Source organism: Acomys minous (genome assembly GCF_964271855.1).
Source record: "Acomys minous genome assembly, chromosome: 10".
In the NCBI taxonomy this organism is placed as follows: domain Eukaryota; kingdom Metazoa; phylum Chordata; class Mammalia; order Rodentia; family Muridae; genus Acomys; species Acomys minous.
The window spans coordinates 82,460,251-82,466,038 of NC_140491.1; the positions used below are offsets into that span (position 1 = coordinate 82,460,251).

At 40.6% G+C, this 5,788-nt stretch overlaps 1 pseudogene across 1 annotated transcript; it reads right to left on the reverse strand.

Moving 5' to 3' along the window:
- Positions 1-743: 743 nt before the first annotated feature.
- On the reverse strand, positions 744-2,229 carry LOC311607204 (DNA-directed RNA polymerase II subunit GRINL1A-like; annotated as a pseudogene). The gene has a single exon. The product of its transcript is annotated as a DNA-directed RNA polymerase II subunit GRINL1A-like (transcript).
- Positions 2,230-5,788: the final 3,559 nt, after the last annotated feature.

The window sequence follows — 5,788 nt, forward strand, 5'->3', positions numbered from 1 at the left end:
GTTTTGAAAATCATAACATGGACAGGCACAAAAGCCTTTTCTTCCTAATAAAAGTTTGAGAAGTTTAGTATTTGTTTTAAAAATTTCCTCAAATATGTTGTATTATTTCCCTTTTCTTTAATGGGGTATATGGAACTAAGGCTTTCTAGCAATTTCTTTTCTTTCTTTCCTTTTTTTTTTTTTTTTTGCTCTGATTGGTATTTTATTTTTTCCTTTACAAGTTCTACATAATAGATAAAGGGCTTTTTTTGATAACATATTGTTATCTTTGCTGGGAATGATCATATAATCATTTTAAACAACACAAATGTGTACATACATGAGACAGAGGTTTCCGCAGCTTATAAACACCTCTTTGGGTTTAAAAAGGAAAAAAAGCAATATACTGAAAATTCAACTGTAACTCTTAGGAAAACATCAGCTTCCTTACCACACCTAAGTGTTCAGTACAGGGACCTATCATCCAAGACAGCAAGGAGCTCAAGACACCGGAAGCTAAGAGTAGCTCACCAAACCAGCGCAGATCCTCCCCTATCCAACACCTCTTCAAAGGGCATATTATCCTCATCCCAGGAAGACAGCTGCCACCCCAGGACAGGAGCAGCAAATATACACTTCTGTAATACTTTTGAGTGTCTTAAACAGTACATCACATACAGCACCCCAGGAACTCCATGCACCCATGCCTACCGCTCTTCAGTCTGTTCCCTTCATCTCAAGAGAGGGACCCAGGTCTTCCTAACTCATTGTGAGCGCCTGGGGTGACAAAGTATTTCACTAGAAGGGATGTAAGCAATGCTATTCGATAAGAGTAAGAATAAGGAAAAAGCAGTTAGCGTAAAGAAAAAGTGTGTTCTACCACACCAAAACTATCAGACCAACGCACAACATACTGCCAAACTGTAATACAATACGGTCAAACACAATGTTCAAATATTCAACTGTTCAAGCACATGAAGATCATCTTCTCAATGACAAACCAGGCTCTTATTCTGTAGCTACTCTTGTGTAACTTTAAAACACGCTGTCCCTCAGCAAAGTCTGACACTGATCTTGATGCTTGTTAGGAAGTTTGACAGGAGACAGTAACAGCTCAACAGTCAGCTTTCGAGGTCTCCCCGTGCTTGCTCATCCTCAGCATTCATCCGAGGACTGGGCATCATCGTCTTTGTCCGTCCCTCACTTCTCGGTCTCTCCCTGAAGACGCCCCTTCTGGATTGTAGCTTTGCATTTTAATATTCAGTCTCACGGCTAGTTTCTGTGCTGCGAGCTTTGCCTGCATCTCCCGTAACTCTGCTTCTGCTCTTTCTGCAGGGCCAGGGACTCTTTGACAGAGAGCAGCTGTGCAGGCAGGTGGTGGAGCGGAAGGAGGCGCGCTGCTGTGATGTCATCAAGATGCTTCCTGGCCCTGCGTCGTCGCTCTTCTGAGAAGGCAGGAGACTCACCCCTCTGACAATGACTTGGTGAGTGACTGTTGTGTGAGTAACACATTGGTCTTAAACTTATGAGGAGAGGGCACTGGGCTTCTGGCTCGCATTCTAGCACTTCCATGTAATGCGGCTTCTTAGGAGTCTCGCTCAGGAGCCCTGGAAGGTCGTCAGCGCTGGTGTTTTCTTCCGAGGGTTCAGTCTGGTCTGAGATTGTGATCTTTCGCAATTTAGTGATAAACAGACTGTCAATGTTGCTGGAAAGTATCTTCTGCTTGACTTGAAACAGGGCGCTGGGCAAGACGTTGGTTTACTTCAGACGAGGGTGCCCTGGCTCTGCTGCTGGGAGCTGGGCCTGTGCTCACTGGACAGCCAGCCTCCAAAGTCTCCTCATCGCCTCCGTGAGTGAGATGTGCAGGTCGCGGGGTTTCTGAGGTTGCTTTAGAGGAACATTCAGGAACTAATGAGGAAGTATCAAGCATCAGGTCAGAATTCTGAGCCTTGTCTATGTCAGTATCAACTCTTGTAGGGTTTTTTTTTTTTTTTTTTTTTTTTTTTGCCTTAGCTTACAGTCTACACTAACAGTTCACTTCTCCCTCCAACCTCTTCACGTTCTGCAATGGCAGCTTTCAGTTTGGTGATGATGTCTGAGATCTTTTTACCTTTTTCGGGCAATTTGCAAATGCATTTTTCGTTGCGCAAGTCTCTCCTGGCGCCTCAACCTCTCCCGCAGCTCCGCCTAACTCTGCCGCCCCAAGTCCTCGGGAGCTGGGGGCTCGAAGCCTCGGGGCAGCGACCACATTGTGCATGGGGCTGCGGCTAGCGCGGCGGACAGGGTTCCCCGGTGCAGCCCACGGCGGGGCCCACGCCTGGCGCAGGCTCTGCAGTCTGCGGCGACTCAGGCGCTCAAGTGGGAGTCGCCATTTTCCCGGAAGAGCACAGCTTCTTTCTAGCAATTTCTTCATGCCTAGGATTATCACAGTCCTAGGCACATGCTTATTGACCATCTCCATGTCGAGACAGAAGAACATCAGTTGTTTATGTTGCTTGTACCAGTGAAGATCCTACACTGGTCCCTACATGCCAGGACTTAGGGTGCCGAACATCTAGCTCTTATAACTGATGTCTCAATTCCTCAAGGTGAAGTTGACAGCTATTGCCTCTTGATTTTCTCAATGAACCTATCTTCACCAAAGGTTATTTTTCTTCCTCTGATATAGCAGTCCTTAACACCAGGAAATTTTTTCATACCCCCGGGACACTTTTTGATGTGTGTGTGTGTGTGTGTGTGTGTGTGTGTGTGTGTGTGTTACTATGTTAAACTTAGCAATATTCCTAATACATATGGCACAATTTAGACAAGGCAGGGGTGAGGTGTCACCAACATCTAGTGTGTAGAAGTCAAAGGTTAGATTAAACCTCTTACAGCACACAAGGCAGGTCTCTAGGCCACAGAAATATTCAGATCACATGGTAGCAGTATCCAATGGAGTGGCACCCTTCTAGAATTGTGAAAAAGAGAACAAAAAGGATAATATTTATTCATTACCTTTTTTTGGAAGACTTACATAATGTTCTATGCTCATTGATAGGTTGAAGGGTCAGCCTCATTCTGGGACTTCTGAAGACCAAAGCAGAAAGATAAATATGTTATTTTGTTGGAGAGTGCATGAGTCCTATGCTCAGGCTTCATCTCTAGCATGTCACAGTGCCTGGATGAAGAATAAATATCACAAAGGATGAAACCTACTCTCCCAGATCTTCAGCAGAGAGAGGTGATGCCTTCTGCCTTAAGCTAATGTATACATGCACATACAACTTTCTTCTTTTATAAAAGTTTTCATGACAAAGTTTTTCCTTCTATAGTTATTTGGCTCAGATATTATTGGTGTATTAACAACATTCTGGTATAGGTACTGTAATATGTTCCTGAGAGATTTTCAGTCTTCTATTCAAAGTCATTTGTAGGCTACAGCACCCTAATTGCTTAAGTTATATGACATACTACTGGTGTGATTTGGCAGGACAAGGAAAGTTGTGCCCAATGGAACTATTCCTCCCTATTTTTTCAAAACTTAATTCTTTGGGGAAACATGGCTTTGACTCACAAGAAGATGAAGTGTCTGTGGTGACACAGCTATTTCAAAAGAGAGCCATTGAAAGCAAGTGGATTAGCTATGAGCTTGCTGTCTCTCCCTCCCTCCCATAGATTTCCTAGGAACTTAAGTTCCCTTACCCTCAAGGGACTCTTGGCTGTCTAAGGTTTGATGTTCCCGAAACTTCTCAACATAGATGGTGTTTAGCTGAGGAAATTTTTCTTTCACTCACAAGAACAAATCATGTTGAATGAACTTCAGTCTACACTTAATAAATGATTACTCTGCTTCATTGGATGATTAGAAAGAATATTTTCTTTTTGATATTACATGCAGATGTAAATTATTTTATAACACAATGCAAGGAAGTGCTTTTTTTTTTTACAATACATATTTGGTTAATTTGACCTACTTCCCATGCATTTTTACCAATTATGTACATTTATTTAGTGCACAAAAGTGTAACAATTAATATCAAAGTGTAAATGAGCATGCATGTTCTACCACTGTTTTATTCAAGTGTAATGTGTCAAAATCAATTTGATATCAAATGCAGAGTGATAGATCTAAGGTGCACAGTACAGTAGACACTCTTGTCAGCCTCCACATAGCCTTTCCCCAGGAGCAGTACACACAGTTTTAGAAGTCTTTTTCTGGTTTTGATCAGATATTGTAAGTGAGGCACTGTACACACTGAAAGCAGAAAGCTGGCTGATAAAAAAAGCGACTGTAGTGTCTGTGTAAACATTCATATTATTTTTCTTGTTTGTATGAAAATGAAAGAAAACATGACTTTGTATTGCTTCAGATAATTTTTAGTACTCTTTATATTTTAAAAATATGTCATGATCATATCTTTAGCTTTTATTTGTGGGAAGTTATTTAATTTTGCTTATATTTAAGATTTTTAAAGTATACCTCAGTCCGTTCAAATATTGCTTATTATAACTTTTAAACAAAAAGTATTCTTTATGAGTCTATGGTGACATTTAATATTTTTAAATAAGAGACCATTATATTTCCTGAGGTTTCAGAATCATGATTGAATGTATAGCAATGACTTTATTGTTGTATCATCTAAAAAAATCAAGTAAACATAGTAAGGGTTCAACTACACTGTCCATTAGCAATATATATATAGTCTGATTTTAGGACAAGTTCTAATCTTATGATTTTATAAAAATTTTAGTAGTCAGCCTATAGAGTATTAATTTAGCTGTTTACATTCACTATAGCTACAGACCCCACTGTACAGGATTGCACATCCAAGAAAATGTGCTCCGAGCTTCCCTAAGAAGGTGCTGAAATGATGCATTACGAATTCCAAAGTGAATTAACGAGGAACAGCGCTGGAGATGAAATGTCTATGTGTGTGTATTGCAGCTAACACGGCAACTGGAATACAAAGCCTTTCCCCGCCACATTTTGCCAGCCATAGCATAAGCCTCTTCACAGAGAGCAGGGATTAACAGCCTGTTTCCTATGGGGTGGGGAGTTGGATTGGAACAAAATAAAGAATCTGCAAACGGAGCTCTGAAGTGATGCAGTTAACAATACATATGTAATTTATTATGGTAACTGGGAACATGTGTGTTATGTTGTTGGGCAAACTGATTCTAAAAGTGGGAGAGAGTAGAAAAAATATGCCCCCTAAATTCTGCTTAAATTGCATGATCCAAGGAAAGGCTTGACAGGTACCACTTTCTTTGAGTCTACTAAGGTCATCATATTCCTTTTCTAGCCATCTGTTTTTTCTCTTCATATTTTTGAGACCCATTTTTCAGTGTTTTTCAACGTGAATGGCTAATTATCTCTGGCATGGACAAATGCCATTAGTGTCTTTTGACCTTTACACAGGAATATCATTAAATGTCGTAAACTTGAAGTACTTTCCAAGAAAAGAAACAAAGCTTGTCCTTTGACGTAAAGATGTGAGAATGCAGCAAATGGAACACATCTCATTTCTAAGCAGCCCCTGCTTGTTCTGGGGATACCTGGGCACCTGTGTCTCCACTGAGAGACTCTTCTGCTATGGTTCTGTTTAGGTGTCCCAAGGTCTCTGTGGTAGGAATTATTTGTAAGAGAAAATATAATGGGAAAGAGGAAGTAAACATAATAATGGAAATAACAGTTCAGTCCAAGGCTAAAGACTTGAGCCTAAAAAAAGAGAAAAATGACAGAAAACTAGATGAATTAAGGAATTAGAAGAAGTGTTAAGAGAAAGAAGCAAGCAAAAGGTTAAAAATAGATTAAATGGAGTGCACA